Below are 25,172 nucleotides of genomic sequence, written 5' to 3'. Positions count from 1 at the left end.
GGCTGTCCACATTGCTCATGGGACCTCCCAGTGTAATCTGAGTCCCATTTCCTGTCTCCTGATCCTCCCTCTGTCTCTCCTCTGCACACCTCACCTCCACAGAGGTTGGCGATGATTCAAAGAGGGGAGGCGGAGAGCCATCACAGGAGCCTTCACAGGCGGGACTTCCCTTTGTTGAAGATGGTGCTGTTCATTCCACACTCGTTTAAAACCAAAAAAACCACAACCCTCGCCCTGTTCTGTGGTTCGTTGGCCGAGTGAAGCCGGGTTTCCTTTTAACATTCCTCCTGTTAATTTCTCAGTTCGTGATGCAGTTCAGCTCTGTGAAAATGTTGAGACAAGAATACGAGAACATAAGATGAGCATTGCTGGTTCAGGCAAGAGTGCAGCACCTTGTTCTTCCCATGGCCAACCAGATACCTGTGGGAAACATCACAAGCAGGATCTGAGCATATCAGGAAATTCCCCTAGTGGTGATTGCCAGCAGCTAACATCAGAGCCATGCCACATTCAAAACCGAAGGTAGTACACAGGTGTCACGAGTAGTAGCCATTGATAGCATTAATAATAATAATAATGGGAAACCCAAGGGTGGGCGCAGAAATTGCACATTTTAAAAGCTGTGCACCAGAGTACAAGGTGCTCTGGTATGGCCTTCAAGCTGACCGACTGACCACAGAAACTCTGGATTTTGGGGGCAAGTGTGGATGGGCCCTAACTGGCAGTGGATTCCCGGGGTCTCCAGCATCTGTCTCTCCCACTCCCTTCTGTCGGATGCTTTTTCTTTGAAGATGCCAGGGGCTGAACTTGGGTGCTTTGGCATGCCCCGCACTGGGTCCTTGTAGCTACCATTGAACTGCGACCTCTCCTCATCAGGAGGAAATACCTGCATTGCATGCCCACTTCACCAGCCAGCAGGTCCTTGCAATGACATGGTTCTGCTTGGCACCAAACAGGTGGCTTCTACGGAACGATTCCTGCCCCTTTGCCAGCTGCAATGTGGGTAAACACCTTTCCTTTCAAGCCTTGGCCCTTTTTAGCCTCCCCACCCCCCACAATGAGACATAGGATCATTGATCCTCCCACCTTGAAAAGCTCCCCCCTGCTTTTGAATCGCTTGGAAAGATGGAGGGTGATAACTGGGAAGGTGGAGATCAGTGCAGCCAGTTATGAACTTCTAAATCGAAATATCACTTTCCCTCTCTCTCTCTCTCTCTCTCTCTCTCTCTCTCTTCCATAGTTCGCAGTGATTTCAGCTCAATAATTCCCTCTTGAAAGCACATTGTCCTTTTAACCTCCCACCCCACCCCCATTGGGGGAAAAAAGGGAAAAGGCAGCCCAGGAATAAATATTTCACTGAGGGCGGCTGCTGAATGAGCCTCTGCAATGAGGCAAACCCCCCCCCACCTCCGCCCGCCCCCTGCCTTTTTCCCGGAGAGAGCTGTGAAAGGCCGCCTGGGTGAACTCCTGCTACAACCTCACCCTGGCCTCCTTCCCAGACAGCCGCCCCTCACAGCCGGGCAGGCAGAGGGGGAAGGGAGGGAGCGGAGGGGCCATTATTTACAATGGCTAATGGCTTGGAGACGTGAGGAGGAGGAGGGACTCCGCGGGGACAAAAGTGGGGGGGGGGACTTCAAAGATGGAATTGGAGGAGCAGGCATGAGAAAAGACAGCACAGCGAGACACAATAGATTGGCCTTCGCTCCCCGTGGCCAAGGCCTCCTGCCTGCTCCGGAGAGAAAATTGCAAGAGAGTGGCATCTTGCATTATACTTTTATGTTTTTCATTTTCTTTTCTTTAAAAAAAAACACACCCTGGCTTTCCACCAAAGAGCTCAAGGCGCTGCAAACGTTTCCCTTACTTTATCCTCAGCACCAGGCTTGGGAGGTTGCTAAGGCTGCGAAAGAGCAACTGGTCCAAGGTCACACAGTGAGCTTCTTAGGAAGCTGCATCTGGCTCTCTCAGGTGTGAGACTGTAGCTTGGGACCGGGCAGCCTTTATTCTGCCCAGTAATGGCCCTAATGGTAGGGCCGGCCCAGTCTCATCTGATTGGGGCATTCCATTTTCTTCTTCTTTGTGCAGTAGCCGGCCCCTCCCATGTCTTTCCCCCACTAAGCTCGACAGAAACTCTCCTGACTCGGAACGTGGTCGTTCCTGCACTGAATTGTGCTGGTTGTAGAAATATTCGCAACTTAATCAGAAGCAGCATCTCTTTCCAGGTCAAGCCGCTTTGGAATGAAAGTCTTCTCCGCTGGGTGTTCAGTGATGTTGATCTGTGGCTTAAGAAAGCAAAAGCTGGTGCATTCTGACTCAAGATTTCCTTTGCAGTCTGCAGTTCTCTCTCTGCAGCCCCATTTGCAAGAGTAGAGTCAGGACCAGCGGAGGCTGACCCATATGGGCAAATGTAGTTCTGCCCCACAAACCTCTGTCTGCCCTCAGTGAGTCCCCACCTGCCTACCTTCTGACTTACATTCAGCCAAGGTGTGGCTCTGCTTGTCATTGGCTCTGGCGCCACCTCCTGTTGACCTCCCTGCCTTTCACCCTACCAGTTTGAATGGTCACTGGCTGTCACCTGTGAGGGCTAGTGGTTGTTGTTGTTGTTTAGTTGTTTAGTCGTGTCCGACTCTTCGTGACCCCCTGGACCAGAGCACGCCAGGCACTCCTGTCTTCCACTGCCTCCCACAGTTTGGTCAAACTCATGTTCGTAGCTTCAAGAACACTATCCAACCATCTCATCCTCTCTCGTCCCCTTCTCCTTGTGCCCTCCATCTTTCCCAACATCAGGGTCTTTTCCAGGGTCTTCTCATGAGTCTTCTCTTTTCATGAGGTGGCCAGAGTATTGGAGCCTCAGCTTCAGGATCTGTCCTTCCAGTGAGCACTCAGGGCTGATTTCCTTCAGAATGGATAGGTGTGATCTTTTTGCAGTCCATGGGACTCTCAAGAGTCTCCTCCAGCACCATAATTCAAAAGCATCAATTCTTCGGCGATCAGCCTTCTTTATGGTCCAGCTCTCACTTCCATACATCACTACTGGGAAAACCATAGGGCTAGTGGTAATATGGACAAAATCAAAAGGTATCTGGAGTGAGTGGAACTCTGTCTCTGTGGATTGGGTTTCATTGTCAGTCACAAGTTCATCTGGAGTCCTGAAGCAGACCATTACGTTCTTCAGTTGTGTAACGACACCATGGGAATTACCGTAATGGTTAGGAAAGAGGAGTATCTCAGTATAACGGGTTGACCTCCCAATTCATACAGATCAGCTGCTAGCCTTTCCCAAGGTTTATTAGGTACGGGTGTCGTGCTTCAGCTTGATTTGGTCTACGTCTTCTGCAGCATTCGTAAGATCTGGCTGCCAGTTAACTATCAGGCTGGTTTTGGTGCACAGAGCCCTATACAACTTGGGATCAGGATACCTGAAAGATCGTCTCAACCCTTCTATATCTGATTGATATCTGTACTCTGCAGCTGAGGGCCTCCTGCAGATACCATCATATCAGGAGGGCTGCTCTGCACAACACAGAAATCAGGCCTTTTATTTTATTGCATTGCGCCACATTTTATTGCATTTATATCTCACCTCTTCTCCAAAGAGCTCAAAGTGGTGTACATATTTCTCCCCCACCCCCGTTGTCTCCTCACAACACCCCTGTTAGGTAGGTAAGGCTGAGAGTGACTGACTGACCCAAGAGCACTCAGTGAGGTTCATGGCTGCCTTATCTGTTGTCTTTTCAGTGTTTGCTGAAGACCTTCCACTTCCGACAAGCCTTGTAAGTTCAGATCTTTCTCAGTCTGCTTCTGTTCTAGAATGGTTTTAAGAAGTTTCAAAATATTGTTTTCATTGTTTTCTCACTTGTTGTTTGCCTGCCTGGGCTCCTTTGGAGGGAAGGGCAGATTATACATTCAATGACATTAATAATAATAATTATTAGAAAACTTATCTATACAGGGCTGCCCTCAGATGTCTTCTAAAGGTTGTATAGTTACTTATCTCCTTGGCTTGGGACATCGTGTAACTCCATCCCCTCCAACATTCCAGGAAAAAATCAGAAACGGGGACGTCCTCTGTAAATCTGAGGCTGTCCCTGGAAAATAGGGACACTTGGAGCGTCTGAGTTAAGCCTTTATTGTCTAGAATCCTAAGCACCAAATCTCTTGTTAAGGTGTTCCTCTTTTATAACAACAGACTCACAGTGTTGATATAAGATGCTAACAAATACGGTGGTACCTCAGGTTACAGACGCTTCAGGTTACAGACGTTTCAGGTTACAGACTCGGCTAACGCAGAAATAGTACCTCGGGTTAAGAACTTTGCTTCAGGATGAGAACAGAAATTGCGCGGCAGCAGGAGGCCCCATTAGCTAAAGTGGTACCTCAGGTTAAGAACAGTTTCAGGTTAAGAACGGACCTCCGGAATGAATTAAATTCTTAACCCGAGGTACAACTGTAACCTCAGTTTATGCGGGCTTCTGAGATCTTTTGGATAGATGCAGGCCTTTTTAAAAACCACATTCCTCCTGGGGCTGAAATGAGCATCACACTTGGCCAGAAGACGACCAGAGTTCTGCTTGTTGCCATGGTCCTCTTCAGAGGAGATAAAGGTTTTAGAAACATGACTGGCTTCAGTCCCCGTGGCATGAAGGAGAGAACCTTCTTTCAGGATTCCTTCCTCTTCACTGAGCCTCGTAGTCAGGTGAAAAAGCAAGCAGATTTTTCTTTCCATTCAACCCTTGCTGCAGGATGATTAAAGCTGAAGTAGGGAGAGGGGAGAATTTCAGATCAGCTCACATCTAAAGGTGACTTTGTACAGTTTGCGCTTTCCGAAACAGTACATGGGAACCCAAACGCAGCCGTCCGTTGAAATCCGTACGTCTCCGAATTTTGCAATGCAGCTCTCCAGCCCAGCAATGTGTGCAAAAATGTGTATACTCTGGCAGAGCGGGCATAGAAATGGATATCCTAGTGAAAAAAGAAGTGTATTATGTGGGTGGGGGGGGTACCATAATCTTTTCAGTGCTTCCGACCTCTAAGGGTCTCATTCTGGCCTTGGACTCTTACCTTGGCAACTAGCAGACCACATTCCAACCTCACCAATGCCAGAGGTTTCTAAACATGAGTATCTCTCCATTCTCCAAGGGAAGAGGGAGGCAGGGTGGCAGTTGACGGACCCCTTCCAAATGCCCTCAGGGCAGAGTCCTGGTGTGGAGATTCCCCTTGCCTGTGTGTGTGTGTGTGTGTGTGTGTGTGTGTGTGTGTGAGAGAGAGAGAGAGAGAGAGAGAGAGAGAGAGAGAGAGTCATTTGATTATTTCACATGTGAGCAAGCAAGGCTGGGCATGCAAGTGGCCAGTCCAAGGGGCCATTAGGGCTGATAGCTTTTCAAACCATTGCTCCCTCTCTGCATACATCCCAGAAGGCCTTCCCTTCCCCTTTTGCACTACCTTTACCATTACAATACTGGGCTAAGGGGAAAACCTGACAAATTTGAAAAGGAGTCCCTATGACGGTTGGGTGGAGCCTCGTACTCCAAGCTGGTGCCAAATGACTTGTTCTGCTTTCCTTTGGACCACATCGCCCAACCTCTTGTCGTCTGGGCAGCCCAGGACCTCCGTACACACTGCTCAGGCTTGCACCCGGTGGAGGTCACTTTTGTGTTGCAATTTGACTTCCCCCCCGGAGGTGCGCTCCATTGGCCCTCGAGGCAGACGGGATGCCAACAACGGATGGGAACCTTTGGGAATTCCTTCTCCCTACACCCCGCCGCCCGCCCGTACTCTGGGAGCACACAGAAAAGCTTCAGCCAAACCCAGCAGGGATCCCCCGCTCAGCACATCCCTCTTGCTCACCCCCGTCCCCACTTTGCGCGCACACCATTTTGGCGCCACCCCAGCTCCATTTATCATCATCTGTGGTCAAGTGAAGTGTGCAAGGAACAGCTGCTGCACTCTGCTGATTTCCGAGGGAGCGTGTGCAGCTGGGAGGGGCGATCGGGGAAGATGAATGAGGAGGGCCGGGAGAGGGAAAACGACTCTGCCAGCTCCTCCTTTTTTCTCCTGCAAGAGGTGGAGGAGAAAGAGAGAGAGAGAGAGAGAAACAGAGAATTCAAATGCAGCCACCCTCCCCTTTTCCTTCCCCCCAGGTCCCTGTGCACGTCAGGCCTGACTGCTGTGGCCTGTCTGTACACTGCAGTGCTGGAATATTTTTTTACCAGATCCTGATTCTCTCTCTCTCTGTCTCCTTCCTCCTTCCTCCTTTCCCTCTTTCAATTCCCCCACCGCTAATTAATTCTAATTGGGGAGGGGGGAGGTCTGGAATGGGTGGGAAGTGACATGCCCCACAAGTATTGCTGCACATGGTTGGAGAGCCGGCAATGGGGGGAAAGAGAGAGAGGCTTTGTTGCTGGTTAACACAATAGCCACCTCTGCAGCAGAACCACCAATGGGTATGTAGGCAGAAAGGGGAGAGACGGATAATCGGGAAGAGGGAGGGGCGAATCATATCGGTTTCGATTTCCTTTCTCATTCCCCCCGCCCCAATCTTTTATGTTCAGTTCTCTACGTTCCTGCATCAATTGGAGATTCTTCAAAATAAAATAAAAAAGTCGTCTTGAAAATTCGCCAGCATTTTAGCGTTAATTCTCCCAATGTTTGTGTATGCAGTTTGGCCAAACATTATGCACTTCTGCATGTGATGTTTGCCAGTAGCTGCATTTTTCAGCACATGTTACCCTAACGGATGTACACATTGCTTGGCTGGAGAGCTGCATTGCAAAATTCATAGGCGTTTGGATCTGTGTTTCAGTATTGTTTTGCCAAGTGCAAATTAAGTTCTCCTTTAAATGCAACTTTTTTGTTGTTATTATTATTATTTATTAAATTTATTAGTCACTTTCTTTGCTGTAGCAGCTCAAAGCAACGTACAGTATTTTAAGCACAAAAAAATGGAATACATACAGATATACTATGTATATATATATTACCGTTTATATGTTGTGAACCTGTCCTGTAATCTTTGGATGAAGGGCTGCATACAAATCTAATGAATAAATAAAATATATTTAAACCAGCATTTTTTTAAAAAAAAATCTAAAATACGGGGGGGGGGGGGTGTTGTTTTTTAAAAAACTAGATTAAAACGTCCCACCCTCTCAAAAAGGCCATAGATAGTTAAAAGCCAAAGACCGGGTCACTTCATATGGAGAGAGGCAGTATTATGGTCCTGAGCCGTTTAAGGCAAAGGTTTTCAACCTTTCTGAGTCCATAGCTCCCTTAAGCAACTACATTCTTTCTGCGGCACCTCTGTGGGGCTCAGTTATGTCCCCCCTTGCCTGCAGGGCTGGCAGCCCCTCTCCCTTTTTCGAACACCCTCCCTTGTGGAGTGTTCCCTCAGCCTCCTCTCCTCTCCCCTCTTCTTAGGAGTCCTCCGGGCAACCTGGTCTCTGAACTGCCCCACCACCACCATCCCAAATAAAGGTACCTCCTAGAGGCACCATTTGCCTGTGGAGCTTGTAACCAGGGCTGCTGCAATAAACAGCTGTACAAGCCTTTGGGAGACAGAGATACAAGAGGGCATCAGAGGAGGGAGGGAAGGAAAGAGGGACAGAGGCCAGTGTTGCCTGCAGCATCCCTGACCATCTTTCAAGGCATCCAAGGGTGCCACGGCACACTGGTTAAAAACCACTGGTTTAAGGCTTTATAAGTCAAAACTTTGAATTAAGCCCAGAAACTAATTGATAGCCAGTGCAGTCAAGCCAGCAACTCAGACTTTTCCTCCATCCTTAACTATGGCAGTGCGTGGCCCCCATCCTCTGCTCCGCTGCCTCAAGTGTTTTGACCTGGCTGGAATGTCTTCCAGAACAGTGATAATTCTTGCCTGCCCATAGGATGGAGAGAGAAGAGCGTAGGTAGAGCCCAGCTGATGGATCAAACCAGTGACCCAGCAGGTCCAGGATTCAGATACCCATGGGAAGCTGACAAATGGTGCCTGAGCTGTGTTCAAAACTCCCATTGTTCTAGGCACATTTTGCGACAGGGTATTTCATTAGAGCGAGCAGTTTCTGAGTTCTGGGCACAGTATTGCGCCGAAGATTTCAGATTAAAACTGCAGAGTGGAAGGAAAGGAGGACCTTTTTCCTTTCTCCCCAGCTACTCTACCAGAGAAGAGACCCTCTTAAGAATATTAGGGGGGGCAGCAGAAGGACTAGACCATGGGTAGGCAAACTAAGGCCCAGGGGCCGGATCTGGCCCAATCGCCTTCTAAATCCGGCCCGCTGACGGTCCAGGAATCTGCATGTTTTTACATGAGTAGAATGTGTCCTTTTATTCAAAATGTGTCTCTGGGTTATTTGTGGGGCATAGGAATTCGTTCATATTTTTTTTCAAAATATAGTCCAGCCCCGCACAAGGTCTGAGGGACACCGGCCCCCTGCTGAAAAAGTTTGCTGACCCCTGGACTAGACCATGTGAAATATGAACATAATATTTTAGCTGCAGTTCATTTGTTTTCAGCTTTGTTACATGAAAGAAGCACACCTAGACATTCCGTTCTTGCGCCCATAACCTGGGTTTAAGGTGCCGTTTAGCTCCTAGCTTTCATATCTCAGTTTCTAACACTGCGCCTCAGCCCTCTCCCCTTCTGCATTTTCCAGAAACTAGTATTCAGCAGCATTACTGACTGTGGAGGCTGAGCAGAACCATCACGGCTAGTAGGCATTGATAGAAGTTTGTGTTCCTGTGTGCACGAACCTCTCGCTTTTTCCTGGCTGGAATGTAGCGTACAGCACCAAAGTTCAGAGTCGTTTTTAAGCAGAGCTTGGATAGCCATCTGTCCTGGATGCTTTAGTATTGCAGGGGGTTGGACTAGATGACCCTTGGGGTGACTTCCAGTTCTACGATCCTTACTCCACCCACTTCTGCCTCTGGCCCCGCCCACCCCTGACATGTGCCCCTCCCCCAGAAGGTTGCTGATAGGGGACCGTGGCTCCTGGACTAACCAATTTCTCGCCCCTGTTTTGGAGATATTCTGTAATCCCTGGACACAGGCAACATTCTTCTGAATCATGTTTAAAGCCCTCTTCCCCAGAATCGTGAGAACTGTAGTTTGTGAAGGGCGCTGGGAACTGTAGCTCTGCGAGGGGAGAACTACAGTTCCCAGAAGCCTTTGCAAGGGATAACTTACTTTAAATGTGCGCAACCATAGTCAATACAGTCAACCTGGTCTCAAAGCCATTTTCCTGGGTGCTGGGAGGTTGTTGTGGTTTTCCGCCCTTGCAAACCCCTCCTTTCTGGCTCCCCGTATCTTCGCCTCCCGCCGCACCCTCGCATCTCATCCTTCCCCCTTCCTAATGATAAAATCATACGAAGCCGTTTGCAGCGTGGCAGTCGGCCAGAGAGGGTTTCTTTAAACTCCAGGAGCTCACAATTAGGCAGCACCGCAGCTGACATGCTGACAGGCTCACGCTCTCGGAGTTGGTGGTGTGGGGAAGGGGGACGCGAGAGCGGGGTGGGGGCGGGGAGAGCAGAGCGCAGAAGAGGTGGATGTGGCAGGCAGCCTCTGCCACATTCTCACGTCCCCCACCCGCTCCCAAGTCGAAGCGCCGCTTGGAATTTAATTTAGGAACGAGTGCGAAATCTGGCTGCTGCGTCAGGGACGGAGAAGTCTGTCTCTCCCCCTCCCTCGGCCCGGCCTGCCTCTTGCACTTGTTAGCAGACATCTGTACGCAAAGCGTTTCCGTGACTGGGGCCAGCAGCATGTTCCCCCCAGGAAGGCATCTTCCGTTAAACGTTTCCCTGTGCGCGGTCGCAAGCGGTTTTAGGAACGTGGCAAGCTGGCAGAGTCAGAGCATTGGTGCATAGAATCACAGAGTTGGAAGGGATCCCGAGGGTCATCTAGTCCAGCCCCCTGCAATGCGGGAATATGCGGCTGCCCCATAAGACAGAGGGTTTCAGCCAGTGTGCCCTGGCACCCTGGGGTGCATGGAATGGTAGCCAGATGTGCCCTGGGCAGCACCGCCCCCCTTCCTTCCCTCCCTCCCTCTGATGCCCTCTCACATCTCCGCATCCAGAGACATGTGAATAGAATTAGAATAGAATAGAATTTATTATTTATACCCTGCCCATCTGGCTGGGTTTTCCCAGCTACTCTGGGCGGCTTCCAACAAAATATTAAAACACAGTGGCCTGTTAAACATTAAACGCTTCCCTAAAGAGGGCTGCCTTCAGATGTCTTCTAAAAGTCTGGTAGTTGTTGTTCTCTTTGACATCTGGTGGGAGGGCGTTCCACAGGACAGGTGCCACTACCGAGAAGGCCCTCTGCCTGGTTCCCTGTAACTTGGCTTCTCGCAGCGAGGGAACCGCCAGAAGGCCCTTGGCACTGGACCCCAGTGTCCGACCAGAACGATGGGGGTGGAGATGCTCCTTCAGGTATACTGGACTGAGGCCATTTAGGGCTTTCAAGGTCAGCACTGACACTTTGAATTGTGCTCAGAAACGTACTGTGCAGCTGTTTGTTTTAGCAGCCCTGGCTACATGTTCTCCAGGCAAATGGGGTCTCTGGGCCTGGCCAAGGGGGGTGCTGGTTGCCTGGAGCTGAAGCAAGCGGTCAAGGTTTCCCAAGGAGAGGGGACAGGAGAGGAGCCCGAGGGAATCCTCCACAAGGGAGGGTGTTCAAAAAAGGGGTGAGGGGCTGCTTGCTCTGCAGGCAAGGGGTGACCTAACTGAGCTCCTGAGACTCAGGGCACATTTCCCCACAGGGGAGCCGCAGAAAGGATGTAGTTGGTCAAGGGAGCTGTGGGCTCAAAAAGGTTGAAAACGTCTGCCATATGGAAATCAGAAGCAGCCCAGTATTGCCCACACCGACTGGCGGCATCTCTCCATGATTCCAGGCAGGAATCTTATCCCAGCCCTACCTGGAAATGCCAGGGATTGAACCGGGAACCTTCTGCACACAAAGCGGATGCTCTACCACTGAGCTACAGCCTGTTCTCCAAAGCTGTTGCCCAACACCAGTCCAGGCTGTGTACCAATCTAGGCCAGTATTGTCTGCTCTGACTGGCAGCTGCTCCCCAGGGTCTCAGTCAGGGGTGAAAGGGTATGTCCACTTCTGCTCCTCTCATTTTTCTCCTTTTTCCAGTTCTCCACATTTTGCAGCGATCCTCATTTTTTAAATTTTAATCCTCCTGAAAACTCAACAACCTCGCATCCCCCCGTGTTGCATCAGTTTGGCCCTTGGATTTCACTCTTGCTGAGGACAGGGACCTGTCTTCTCTTTGCTTCTACTGCCCTGTTAGAGTACCTTGTGCTGTACCTTTACAACAGAAAGGATAAGACTCCTGGGATAGCTCAGTTGGTAGAGCACGAGACTTTTAATCTCGGGGTCGTGGGTTCAAGCCCCACGTTGGGCAAAAGAGGGGGTTGGACTAAATGACCGGGGGGGCGGTCCCTTCCAACTCTACAATGTTGTGATTCTACCATCTGGCTCAGTAATAATAATAATAATAATAATAATAATAATAATTTATTATTTGTACCCTGCCCATCTGGCTGGGTTTCCTCAGCCACTCTGGGCGGCTTCCAACAAAGATTAAAAATACATTATTGCCTGCACTGGCTGGCAGCAGCTCTCCAGGGTTTCCGGCAGGGGCTCCTTCCCAGCCCTACCTGCAAATCCCACATGGGATTGGACCTGGGGTGCAAAGCAGGTGTTCTAACGCTGATCTGTAGCCCTTCGCCATCAGAAGAGCAGCGTTCAGGAAAAAAGCCTGAGCTGTGTTGGTGGTAGAAGCTGCCGTAACCTGGTTTCAGGGTGGTCAGAGGCTGGAATGCTGGCAGACGCGGCTGGCGTGTGGATGGCTTTGCAGCTGGCACATCAGAGCGGCTTGTGGTTAGCAAGAGCTTTGCATTCTGGAGCAGCAACTTTGGAGAGAGGGAGACACACACACACAGAGAGAGAGAGAGAGGGAGGGAGAGAGAGAGAGAGAGAGAGAGAGAGAGAGAGAGAGAGAGAGAGAACTGGTTGCGGAGGGATGGCTCTAGCGCCACTATATTAACGGTTGAGATCTCCAGGCAGATCATTGGCAGGCAATGGCACGTATTATTTTTAGTTTACAAGACCCTGTTGAAATCCCACCCGAAAGAGCAGTAAGCAGCTGGAGAAAAGACAGCAAGATTGCCAATTTGCAGGATGGCGGTTTGGTTGGTGCTGTCGGGTTTTGCTTCTCGTTTCTTGGCTATTGCAAATCTTGACACCTGGGAGAACATCTTCAAAGCTCAACTGCGAAAGCTAGAGCAGTCAGACAGTACTGTCCAGTAACCTGGTTTCTCTGTGTGGCCTCCCTTGTCTAAAAAGAGGTGAAAAGTCCAGATTAAAAGGGAGGAAATGCAGCCTGGGTGCAGCTAGAGCACCTCCAAAATCAGGAGCCATTCACCCAAATTTCATTCAGGACATCGCTCAGAAAAGAGTGGTCCCGTATTTCTCATGACCCAGCGTTGAAGCTGGAGTGTGTGGGGAGGTGGCAGGGGCATAAGCAGGTTGAATGCAGAAGCTCATGAGCCCATAAGGCAAGGCCCAAACTAGATGGTTGCCCAGGCAAAAGATCCAAGTATTTTAAAGCAGGCCAAATAACAAAGAGCCAATAGGCTACCTGGAAGCAGAGCCATGGTTGGAAATCTACAGCTCCACGTTCGTTGGCAGGAAACAGCATCTGGGGAGCATAGGATTTGAATTCCCTTGCCTCCCGACTCAGTTCAGGAGGCAGGGGAAGCCACACATCCCATGCTCCCCAGCAGGAAATGCCACCCGTGAGCATAACTTCCGATTAAGGAGAAGCTTTATCCCATCCCTAGTAAATCCTTACCATTGCAAATTACCTCCTCCCCACTTTGCAAAGGTGAGATTTGTATGTTTAATAATAATAATAATAATAATAATAATAATAATAATAATAATAATAATTTATTACTTATATCCTGCCCAACTGGCTGGGTTACCCCAGCCACTCTGGGCAGCTTCCAACAGGAGATTAAAAATACATTAAAACATCAATCATTTTTAAAAAAAAAACTTCCCTAAAGAGGGCTGCCTTCAGATGTCTTCTAAACGTCAGGTAGTTGTTTATTCCTTTGACATCTGACGGGAGGGCATTCCACAGGGCAGGCGCCACTACCGAGAAGGCCCTCTGCCTGGTTCCCTGTAACTTCACTTCTCGCAGGGAGGGAACCGCCAGAAGGCTCTCAGCGCTGGACCTCATTGTGCGGGCAGAACGATGGGGGTGGAGACGCTCCTTCAGATATACTGGGCCGAGGCCATTTAGGGCTTTAAAGGTCAACACCAACACTTTGAATTGTGCTCAGAAATGTACTGGGAGCCAATGTTTGGGCACTGTGTGTGTGTGTGTGTGTGTGTGTGTGTGTGTGTGTGTGGTAACAGGGAAGGAAGGCTGGCTAACAGTGGTTGGCAAATCCCATTTCAAACTGGGCCCAACTTTGGCCAAGTTTGTGCCCAGCACAAAATGGAAGTGAAGTTCTTCAAACTCGGGGGGGGGGGGGATTGGAAGCAGCCATGCTTCTGAATACCAGTTGCTGGAAACCACGGGAGTGGAGAGTGCTCTTGTGCTCGGATCCTGCTTGTGGGCTTTCCACAGACATCTAGTTGGCCACTGTGAGAATGGGATGCTGGACTAGATGGGACATTGGCCTGATCCAGCGGGCTCTTCTCTTGTCCTCATTTTGGATCCTGGGAACCAAAGCGGCTTGTGACATTATCTCATCCGTAGAGGCATCTTCTCGACCAACAAGATACCCACTGAGTGACATGGCATGTACATCCATGACTGATCTGAAATTCAGCCCCACATGTTTCGGGTCATGGGCGGATGCAGAACACATGTTGTCATGCAACCCCTGAAGAAAGGCCTCTCGACTGTTAGGATTTACTTGTCGTGAAGGTTAGGGAAAGGAAAGGGCAGCATACACATGTCTTCCCCTAGAGATCTCTTTTCCTCTGCCACAAGTAGCAGCCCTGTGGCTGAAAGCTGAGATGTGCGTGTCTCACCCCAGAACTTTTTTTTTCTTTTAAACCCACATGTTTTCTGCCTTGCATTAAAGCTGAATGCCTGTGCTAACATTTCTGAAAGTTGCTCTCTCCTCCTCCTCCTGAGCTTTCGGGTCCAAGACAGGAGCTTGGGGGGGGGGGCGGGCCGCCCCTGGGATTTTTCTTTTCTTTCCAGGTGGCCAAGCAGCTCTAGGGCTCAATTCCCCCCTCCCAAAAAAATGTCCCCCTTCAGCCAAACTCACGTGTGAGCCAGGAAACACAGGACCCCTAAAGGAAGTCCTAGCAGGCCTCTGAATCCGTTGAAACTTTGAGAAACGTTTTTGTAACTCCTGGTAATTATTTGAAGGAGTTCTCCAAGCTGTGAAGCCGGCTGGGGAAAGACTTGACAAGGTTTAGCAGACTAACTGAGCCAGTGTGGTGTAGTGGTTAAGAGCGGTAGACTCGTAATCTGGTGAACCGGGTTCGCTTCCCCGCTCCTCCACATGCAGCTGCTGGGTGACCTTGGGCCAGTCACACTTCTCTGAAGTCTCTCAGCCCCACTCACCTCACAGCGTGTTTGTTGTGGGGGGGGAAGGGAAAGGAGAATGTTAGCCGCTTTGAGACTCCTTCAGGTAGTGATAAAGCGGGATACCAGATCCAAACTCTTCTTCTTCTTCTCTTCTAACTGCCGTAATTAACTACGGGGGGGGGGGGGGCGCACATTAGGTAGTAGGCTGGGCACCTCAGGTTCAGGGGCCAGTGGACCTCCAGGCCTCTGCATCTGACTTTCAGGGCTCAAACCATCATCCCAGGACATGCTACTCACTGACTCCCCAAAGCTCAGAGGGAGCCCTGTGAGTTTGCTTCCCCTCCCTCTGAAAGTTGGTCTGAATTTTCATGGACGCAGGCAACAAATTAGCATATGCAAATGGCATGCCAATCTTCGGCCTGGGCCTGGGCCCAGGGGTCTTTTTAAGAGCCCGGCACCCGCTCTCCACATTTCTTATTCTCTTTCTGTCTCTCTCCTGTCGGCCGGTCTTCAGACTCCATAAGGAGAGCAGGGGCTATCGATTTCCGTTGCGAATGCAATCGGGAGATAGGCTAGCAATTTCCCGGTAATTGTGGGAGTGGAGAGAGAGAGATGAGCTGCAGGATGGAGCTTGTGCCTGGGGTGGGGGTGGCGGCAGCAGCCGGCTTGCATGCACAAATCAACTGGAGCCCGAGGGCTTTCCACCTCTGGAGGAAAGATTTTAACCTCCCTGCCATAGACCGTTGACTCGGTGCTGTTAAAAGATTGGCTAGGGAGCAGCCGAAAGGTAGGCGCGTCTGCTCAGGACCCAGCGGTGGCAAGGCCAAGGACTGAGCCTCAGGGCCAGTAGGAGGCCAGGGAAGGGAGGGATTCACCTCAACAGGATACCTGCTGCAGGGCAAGCCTCGGGGGATGACCTTCTGGACCCCAACCAGTGATGGGGGGGGGGGGTCAGGCAGCCCATGTGAAAGCAGGGATGAGAGATACCATCCGCTGTCCGGGTCCTTTCTTTTGCACATCTCGCTGCCTTCTGTTCTTCCTGAATTCTGGTTTCGCAAGGAGAATTCTGAAAATCCGTGCCGGAACTGGAGCACAGCTGGATCTTCCATAACTCTGGGTTGCTTTGCATCTGTTCCCCACCACGTTACTGATCCATATATAGTGGTACCTCGGTTTCCGAACGTAATCCGTTCCAGAAGACCGTTCGAGTTCCAAAACGTTCGAAAAATGAAAATTCAATCCAGAAGCCTCAATACGGAAGCCACGTGGCATGTTCTACTTACGAGGCGTGCTCAAAAACTGAAGCATTTATGTCCGGGTTTACGGCATTCAAAAACCAAAATGTTCAAAAATGGAGACGTTCGAAAACGGAGGTATCACTGTACAGTGGAACCTCGGGTTACAGACGCTTCAGGTTACAGACTCCGCTAACCCAGAAATAGTACCTCGGGTTAAGAACTTTGCTTCAGGATGAGAACAGAAATTGTGCTCCGGTGGCGCAGCAGCAACGGGAGGCCCCATTAGCTAAAGTGGTGCTTCAGGTTAAGAACAGTTTCAGGTTAAGAATGGACCTCTGGAACAAATTAAGTACTTAACCCGAGGTACCACTGTATGTGCATTGTTAAAACGTTGTAAAATCAATAAATGTGCATCATGTCATTGAGATTCCTCCCCGTGCAGAGTAGGTGCGCCTGTGCGCTCCTTTGTATGGGTTCCGCACCACAGAAAAATGCAACCTGGGTTTTTCAATGGTGTGTACCATCACATCAAGTCGTATGCATCGTCGCCCTAACGTTCCTCTTCAGGCAGTGTTTCGCTGGTGTGCCCTTGCGCATGGGTGAAATGGCACAGAAAAAGCATCTTGGCTAAAATGGTGCGTACAGTCACGCTGAACAACAAGATAGTGTCCTCTACTGCACCCCCAGATCACAAGTTTGTTCTGGGGTCGCAGGGCATGCTGTGTTGCATACAGAGCTCTGTCCTCCAATCGAGGGGGAAGAACAGCCAAGGGCCGCCTCCCTTCCGCCTCAGGTGGCTGCCTCACCTTGCCTAACAGTAGAGCCGGGTCTTGCCTCTATCTCCTTTCACCCTGTACCAATTTTTGGTTAAATTGAATTTGGGGGACAGGAGTGATCACACATTTAAGTAGACGCAGAGGATCTGTGTGCTCATTGGTTACCTCATGACACAGAGGGACTGTGAACCTATGACAAGGATGGGGAACTTGTGGCCCTCCAGACTGGACTCCAACTCCCACCTGCCCCATCTAGCAAAACCAATGATCGGGGGTGATATTACCCATAGTCCACCCCTGACCTAAGGCCTACTAGTCTTTCCCTGCATACAGTTCTTGGGATAGAGCAGGGGTAGGCAACCTAAGGCCTGGGGGCCGGATGCGGCCCTATAGCCTTCTCAATCCGGCCCGCGGGACGGTCCAGGAATCAGCGTGTTTTTACATGAGTAGAATGTGTGCTTTTATTTAAAATGCATCTCTGGGTTATTTGTGGGGCATAGGAATTCGTCCATTTCCCCCCAAAAAAATATGGTCCGGCCCCCCACAAGGCCTGAGGGATGGTGGGCTGGCCCATGGCTAAAAACGGTTGCTGACCCCTGGGATAGAGTACAGGTGACTCCGGCTATGTAGGAGTTAAGTTCCAGGCCCCTGCGTGCATAAGCGAAAAATCCCTGTAATTGGGGAGCATTCTCTAGAAAACCTCTAAACTCCTGTTTTTAATCCACTGCGCCCCCGGTCTCGTCAGTGTGGAATAAATTCAGCAGCTTTATATATGCATTAGGTCAGGGGTCTGCAACCCGCGGCTCCGGAGCCGCATATGGCTCTTTTACACCTTTGCCGCGGCTCCGGGGTGGATACTAGCGAGGGGAGGAGGCGCATTGTGTGCCCCGACACTCCCCACTGTGGCAGGCGCTGTACTGGCTGTGACGTCGCATGGGGGCGGTGTGTGCGTTAGTCACGCATCGTCCCGATGTCACTTTCCCGCCCGCCCGCCCGCTACATTGTAAGGGGCATGTACGCTGGTCACTGCATTGAAAGGGGGCATGTACGCTGGTCACTGTTTTGAAGGGGAGTGAAGAACACACACTCACAAAAAGGTAACTTGTTAATTTAACGTTTATTTCTATGAGGAGGAGTAATTTTGAGGGGTCAAACAAAGAAATAATTAAAAAAGGTGACAAAAAAGTTATTTTTATAATGACGAGTTTTGCGGCTCCCAGTTTTTTTTTCTTCGGAAACGGGTCCAAGTGGCTCTTTTTGTCTTAAAGGTTGCAGACCCCTGCATTAGGTTTACCCACCTTCTTCGTCACTAATCTTTTTCCTTGCTTCGGATTTTACTGTTGGCTTTTTATTATTATGTGTGGATTATATTGCTTTGTAATAATAATAATAATAATAATAATAATAATAATAATAATAATAATAATAATTTGTTTATTTATACCCCGCCCATCTGGCTGGGGTTTTCCCAGCCACTCTGGGAAGCTCCCAACCGAATATTAAAAACACAATACTGCATTAAACATTAAAAACTTGCCTAAACAGGGGTGCCTTTAGATGTCTTTTAAACGTAAGGTAGTTGCTTATTGCCTTGACATCTGATGGGAGGGTGTTCCACAGGGCGGGTGCCACCACCGAGAAGGCCCTCTGCCTGGCTCCCTGTAACTTGGCTTCTTGCAGTGAGGGAACCACTGGACCCCAGTGTCCAGATAACAATGGGGGTGGAGACGCTCCTTCAGGTATACAGGGCTGAGGCTGTTTAGGGCTTTAAAGGTCAGCACCAACACTTTGAATTGTGCTCGGAAACGTACTGGGAGCCAATGCAGATCTCTCAGGACCGGTGTTATGTGGTCTTGGCGGCCACTCCCAGTCACCAGTCTAGCTGCCGCATTCTGGATTAATTGTGAGTGGGGACTTGAGCCCTTGTGTCTCCCAGGGAACCAAAGCTCTGGCAGATTGAGTGGATGAGACCAATAATGGGTCCAACAGATGAGAAGGTGGTTTCTGCATGTGTTGTAGAGGGAAGTGAGGGGCAAATGGGGCTTGGCAGGAAGCCCAATCAGGAGAAGGAAAACTCTGGTCCCAAACCTCTGCTGCCTTGCGGGGGTTAATGCAGCAGTTTGACTTAACCCCTTGAGACGCACTCCATTGTCTCTCGAGACAGCCGGATGCCAACAACTTCTCTCTTAGGTCCTGTCTTAACTACAGGACTGAGCTTGGTTGAGTGTGGTGCTGATAATGCCACGGTTGCAGGTTTGATCTCTGAACAGGACAGGTGCATATCCCTGCATTGTAGGGGGGGTTGGACTAGATGATCCTTAGGGTCCCTTCTGACTCTACCATTCTGTGATTCTATACTACGGTACTCTGATAGCAGTAGTTGTACGCACACAGGGAGAATGCAAGCGGCGCCGTCTCGAGAGTGTATAAACGGGGCGTGCGTGCCTCGAAAAACAGACAGCATGTGACTGTCAGAAATGGCATGCTAATTCCTACCCAGAAGCGGAAGCATCACGTATGACTTGGCAAAATTGTGCTCCGGGTTGACGCGTCCCCCCAGTTCCCTGCCGCTCTGCCCTTTACCTCCAAGGGTTAGTTGCTCTCCCAGGTGGGGAAAGAGGAGGGTTGCTGGTTGCCTGGCAACTGCCTCACATGCTCCCTGACCCAAAAGTGATGCTCAGCATGGAAGTGACATAATGCACAAGGGGAGGAGGAGGAGGAGGATGCCTGCCTCGGACTCCCCTGCCAAGACAGCTTTCAAAGGAATCGGGCTTTCTAAACTGTGGTCTCTTAGCGTGCTATGTCAGACTTGGCCTTTCTCCCAGAAGAATCTGGGGTGGGGGAAATCCCTTGTGGGTTCTTTCATGCTCCTCCACTCCCAGTTATTTTATTATTTGGGGTTTCTTCTTCTTCTTCTTTTTGGGCCTTTCCGAGAAAGGCAAGAGTGGAGAACAATGCTCTCGTCTCCGCTCGGCAAAAGCCCGGGTGACGGTCAAGCAGGGGTGGCGTGTCAACTTCCGAGGCATTGCCGTCTTTGAAAAGTTGCCCTGGCCCCATCAACAAAGCCCGGGAGAGGCTGGGCGCTGGCAGAATAGCATCAAGCGACCCCCACGCTCACACAGAGAGAAAGAGAGAGACACTGGTCTTCCCATCCAGTGGCCAGAGGCCATCTCCATGGTGACGGCAGGTGACCAAGGCCCCGCTGCTGTGCAGGCGCCACTGTAGGGCTGTGGTTATCTCTAGACAAGTCGCGGGAGGACAGAACGCCTGCTCTGTTTTCCAGCTAGCCCAGGCTGCCATGATTGTATCTTCTCTTGCCCTGCAGCCGCCCCAACTCCTTGTGTCTTCCCAGTCTCCAAAATCCCAGTGCCGGGTTCACACATCACGAAAAGCCAGGGCTGCAGGCCAGCTTGAAACCGTGGCTTCCAGATCAATTGCAACAAGCCAGCAGCCCTGACTTACTGCAATGTGTGAACAAGGCCATTGCAACGAGACCAGATTTCAGAATGCTCCTCTGCACCGCAGTCCGTGGAAAGGAGCATGGATCAACGGCCTTGACCGCAGCTTTGCAAATTGTGTCTCAGCCAGACTGGATCCAGTTCTACGGAGACATGAATCCACTGGATTATTTATTTCTCAGTAACTGGGATCTGTTGCCTTTGTCCATGGAGTTTTCTTGGCAGGGATACTGGAGTGGCTTGCTGGTTCCTGCTCCAGGTGGATCACATTTGGTCAAAACTCTCCACTATGACCTGTCCATCTTGGGTGGCCCTGCATGGCATAGCTCATAGCTTCTCTGAGTTATTCAAGCCCCTTCGCCACGGCAAGGCAGTGATCCATGAAGGGGCTAGAATGGGATCTAGAATGGGATCAACTGGGATCTAGAACCGCAGCTCAGCGAACTTACTCAGATAGTGGTAAATTGGCAGCAGGCCTGGTGTCAGCAGCTATCAACCCTCAAGACCCCAAGGCAACAGCAGGGCACATCAGCACTGGCACCCACCCTGCTGGGTCTGCGGGCCCTCACTGTAATTTCCCAGAATGCCCCGAGGCAACACTACGTTGGGCATGCTGGGGCATTGTGGGAAATTAAAATGGCAGTTCCCAACCATGCCCAGGTCTTCGTCAAAGCTGGGACCTGCCCTCTCTGGTAGACTCCAGATTCTAACATGTTGATTCCTGATTTACACAGAATCTTAATTTAGTGGTTAACTGTATTTTGGGCTTTACACAAGAGGATCTTTCATTGGATTCCCTCTACATATATACACCCACTTTGCACATTTTAGAATTTGACCAAATAGAGAGGCCTGGAAGACTGTATTTGACCCTCAGGGTTGAGGTTCCTCACCCCTCTTTCTGGGAGCTATAGTTTCTTAAGGGTGCTGAGAGTAGTTTGGAGACCCTTATTCCCCTCCCACGGATGCCGTTCTCAGAGTGGTTTATCAGTCCCTCTTCACAGAGAGCTCTGGGAATTGTAGCTCTGCGAGGGGAATAGGGGGTCTCCTAACAACTCTCAACTCCCTTAAGAAACTGCAACTCCCAGGGGAACTTTGGGGGAAGCCATAGCTTTTTAAAGAGATATTGCAGTGATTTGAATGTTATTATTATTAATCATAATTAAAGTTAATAGTAACTTTATATTGTGGTTTACAACCAAACACAGAGACACATTAAATACATTAAAACCAAGATACATTAAAACCAAGAAGAAAAAGAAATACATTCACAGAATTGTATAGTTGAAAGGGACCCCGAGGGTCTAATAATAATAATAATAATAATAATAATAATAATAATAATAATAATAATAATAATAATTTATTTATACCCCGCCCATCTGGCTGGGTTTCCCCAGCCACTCTGGGCGGCTTCCAACTGAATATTAAAAACAGTACAGCATCAAACATTAAAAACTTCCCTAAAGAGGGCTGCCTTCAGATGACTTTTAAAAGTAAAATAGTTGTTTATTGCTTTGACATCTGCTGGGAGGGCGTTCCACAGGGCAGGCGCCACTACCGAGAAGGCCCTCTGCCTGGTTCCCTGTAACCTTACTTCTCGCAATGAGGGAACCGCCAGAAGGCCCTCGGCGCTGGACCTCAGTGTCCGGGCTGAACGATGGGGGTGGAGACGCTCCTTCAGGTATACTGGACCGAGGCCGTTTAGGGCTTTAAAGGTCAGCACCAACACTTTGAATTGTGCTCGGAAACGTACTATCTAGTCCCTATGCAGGAATCTCAGCTAAAGCATCTATTACAGATGGCCATCCAACGTCTGCTTAAAAACCTACTTGGAAGGAGAGTTCACCACCTTCCAAAGGAGTCTGTTCCGCTATCAAACAGCTCTTAACGTCAGAAAGTTAGTCTTCATGTTTAGTCAGAATCTCCTTTATTGTAACTCGAAGCCATTGGTTCAGGTCCTGCCCTCTGAAATAGGAAAAAACCCAAGCTTGCTCCATCTTCTAAGTGACATTACAAATACCCGCCCGTTTCTAAAAGGCCACAGATTTTTAAGGCCAAAGGCCTGGTTATAGAGGAAAGTTTTTGCCTGGCTCCTAAAAATATATAATGATGGTGCCAGGTGAGCCTTCCTGGGGAGAGTGTTCCACAAATGGGGAGCCACTGCAGAAAAGGCCCTTTCTCATGTTGCCACCCTCTAGACCAGCGGTTCTCAACCTGTTAGTCCCCAGTTGTTGTTGAACTACAACTCCCATCAGCCCTAGCTAGCAAGGCCAGAGCTCAGGGATGATGGGAGTTGTAGTCCAACAACATCTGGGGACACACAGGTTGAGAGCCACTGCTCTAGACCTTTCGTGAAGGGGGCACATGCAGAAGGGCTATAGATGCTGACCACAGGGTGCGGGCCGGTTCATTTGGGGAGACGCATTCCTTGAGGTCCTGGGGTCCTGAGCATAAATATATGGTGTGAATGTTGCCACTGTCCCTTTTCAGCTCGCTTCTTGAATCTGGAGCACCAACCAGTGAGGAAAAATATGCTTGTGAGCAAAAGCTTGAAAGGATGGGCAGGTTGCCTCCGATCAATACGTAAAGCTGAGCCTTGCCTCTCGCTGCTTCTTGTCAACAGCTCCTTAGGATTGACAGGTCACTATGTTGCAGTGGCCACACAAGCCACAACTAATGGAATCTTCTTTCTCAGCCCTGTCAGGATGCAGACCTAGCAACCCTGTTCCCCCTTGGCTCCCTGGCCCACACCCTCCAAACATTTTCGAGCTTCCTCCCATCTCTCCATGTCCCTATATCGGGTCTGAGACTTATCGGTATCTCCCTAAACCTTTATTTCCTTGCTTCCTGGGACCATTTCTCAGTGCTCTGCCTGCCTCACTAAGTAGGGCCTGTGTGAGCTTTTAATCTCAGCCAATTTCCCCTTCCCCCATAGTAGCATATACTCTAATGGCTTTGTTCCCTAAGTAGCTGGAGTGTTCATGAATGACTTTCTGTAACGTGACACCAGCTCAACCAATCAGTGTCAGAGACTTTGCCACAAAAAAAGCACAATACGATGCGGATAAAAAGCGAGTTGCAGGTTTAGGCTGCTCTGGAGCACCTAAACAAAATGACAAATTGCCTGCTGGCCTCCACATCTCTCCCCACTCTGAATATGTTTATGGAGACTCAATAGCAGTGGCTCCCCGCTTGTGGAATGCTCTCCCCACAGAGACTCGCCTGGCGCCTTCATTACATGCCAGGCAAAAAGTTCCTCTTTAACCAGGCCTTTGGCGGATTGGCATACAATGCCCTTATAAAATGTGTTGGGGAGGCAAGGATTGTTTTATTATGTACCGTATTTTCCGCTCTATAAGACGCACCAGACCACAAGACGCACCTAGTTTTTGGAGGAGGAAAACAAGACAAAAATATTCTGAATCTCAGAAGCCAGAACAGCAAGAGGGATCGCTGCACAGTGAAAGCAGCAATCCCTCTTGCTGTTCTGGCTTCTGGGATAGCTGCGCAGCCTGCATTCGCTCCATAAGACGCACACACATTTCCCCTTACTTTTTAGGAGGGAAAAAGTGAGTCTTATAGAGCAAAAAATATGGTATTCTGTGTTTTTATGTTGTGAACGGCGCTGAAACCTGCAGTTATAGGGCAGTATACAAACTGAATTGTAATAATAATAATAATAATAATAATAATAATAATAATAATAATGGGGGAGAGAGAGGGGCAGAGAGGAGTGCACTTTCTCCCCAAGAGCCCAGTGTGGCAGCTGCAACAAAGCAAAAACTATGGTTCCTCTTAGCAATCTGGACCCCTCCCCACCTCACCCCTCTGCTCATTCACCTCCATCCATTCCATCGCTCCTCGGCCGTGATTGGTTCAACTCTTTGAAAAAGCATCTGTAACGGGGAGAAGAGAAACGCAGGGCTCTTTAAAGGGAGCCTCGTCATGTCCTTCCCTCAAACTGCGCTGGCCACTGGGCCCCACTGCCCCTCCTTGTGCTGAGCTCTGGGGCCCTCCTCTCCGAGAGGGTCTGCCTTTGATTTCCAGCCCGCCTTTGTTCCCCGAGCCTCTTTCCGCACACACATCCTTTCCTCCGCCCTCCCGACTCTCGGCTGGGACACGGAGCACGGAGGAAGGGCTTTCTCCCACTCCGGTACCAGGTTGCTGGCTTGTGAGGCTGTGCTGTATTTTTAATTGAACTGTCTTTTCGGGGAGATACATGCCTGGCTCCGCATTCCAACTGCTTGGTGTGCGTTAGGAGATCCAGCTGTAGGGCAGCGTAGATGCATTTGTAGCTCGGAGGAGAGGGAGGCTGGGAACTGATGGATGGACCAGAGGAATAGTGTGTGTGTGTGTGTGTGTGTGTAGGTTTCGATTATCTGTGCCACTTCTGTTGCAGTTATAAGGATAACTCCAGAGAGGCTGCCTTGTTTTAAGGCTGTCGTCGCAACACCAAACAGCAGCACCGTGGCACCTTCAGAGGGGAGCAGATTTATTGCAGCATAGCGCACATCATCAGGGAGCTTATGCCATAATAAACGTGCCGTTCCACAAAGTGCCACAGCGCTCTGGCTCGTTCAGATTTCTTTCTTTCTTTCTTTCTTTCTTTCTTTCTTTCTTTCTTTCTTTCTTTCTTTCTTTCTTTCTTTCTTTCTTTCCTTCCTTCCTTCCTTCCTTCCTTCCTTCCTTCCTTCCTTCCTTCCCACTCACTTTTGCAAATAAATAAGCAAGCAGATGTCGAAATACCAATGATCACCATAGGACACTCAACAGGAAGGGAAAGCAATCTGGGACTAATAAAGGAAGAAAACCTAATTTCTGCAGATATGCACGCCAGGCAGGGGGAAAGTGCAGCTGGCCCCCTCCTAGACCCATGGCAAAGTTTTGCACCTGCCGGGCTTTTGGCGACAGGCCAGCAGTAGCAACCCCCCTCCTCCCAAAAAAAGGACCGAAACAGCCTTTGGGAAAGGCCCTCAGCTCAGTAGCAAAGCACAGGCTTTCCACGCAAAAGGTCCCAGGTTCTGTGTCCAGGTAGGGGAGAGTACTGATTCCTAGGAACATAAGAAGGTTGTTCTGGATCAGGACCAATCCAGCCCAGCATCCTGTTCTCACAGTGGCCAACCAGATGTCCTAATGGAAAAC

The 25,172-nt window shown here is 49.8% G+C and overlaps 1 protein-coding gene and 1 non-coding gene across 4 annotated transcripts in view; both read left to right on the top strand.

Annotated features, from left to right (window-relative positions):
* RAI1 (retinoic acid induced 1) overlaps window positions 1–25,172 on the top strand; it is a 212,955-nt gene that overhangs the window by 159,855 nt on the left and 27,928 nt on the right. The gene's annotated exons all lie outside the window — the stretch shown is intronic.
* TRNAK-UUU (transfer RNA lysine (anticodon UUU)) lies at window positions 11,326–11,399 on the top strand. Its single transcript has one exon. It is a non-coding gene; the product is annotated as a tRNA-Lys (tRNA).

This window comes from Podarcis muralis, chromosome 14 (genome assembly GCF_964188315.1).
Source record: "Podarcis muralis chromosome 14, rPodMur119.hap1.1, whole genome shotgun sequence".
Taxonomy (NCBI): Eukaryota; Metazoa; Chordata; class Lepidosauria; order Squamata; family Lacertidae; genus Podarcis; species Podarcis muralis.
This window is presented reverse-complemented; position numbering and strand designations above follow the sequence as displayed.